This window comes from Mytilus galloprovincialis, chromosome 9, assembly GCF_965363235.1.
Source record: "Mytilus galloprovincialis chromosome 9, xbMytGall1.hap1.1, whole genome shotgun sequence".
In the NCBI taxonomy this organism is placed as follows: domain Eukaryota; kingdom Metazoa; phylum Mollusca; class Bivalvia; order Mytilida; family Mytilidae; genus Mytilus; species Mytilus galloprovincialis.
In genome coordinates, this window is record NC_134846.1 from 93,206,802 (window position 1) to 93,207,021 (window position 220).

Here is a 220-nt window from a genome sequence, read left to right on the forward strand (position 1 = left end):
AAATGATTGAAATATATGAAATAATTCACTAAAAATCTAGATAAAACTAGGGGGGGGGGGTCTCAACACTCGCAGGAGCGTGTAGCTCACAGCTTGATGATATGAGGGAAAGTAAATGTGTTTTATAAATCACAAGTCTACTACCAATAATTATGCACACTTTTTAGAATTTCGTAAATTTTTCGTTTTTGTACCTTTTCGCATGGACTGGCTCATATAT

At 34.5% G+C, this 220-nt stretch overlaps 1 protein-coding gene across 1 annotated transcript in view; it reads right to left on the reverse strand.

Moving 5' to 3' along the window:
- The window catches only part of LOC143046394 (uncharacterized), a 162,662-nt gene that overhangs the window by 76,700 nt on the left and 85,742 nt on the right, over positions 1-220 (reverse strand). The gene's annotated exons all lie outside the window — the stretch shown is intronic.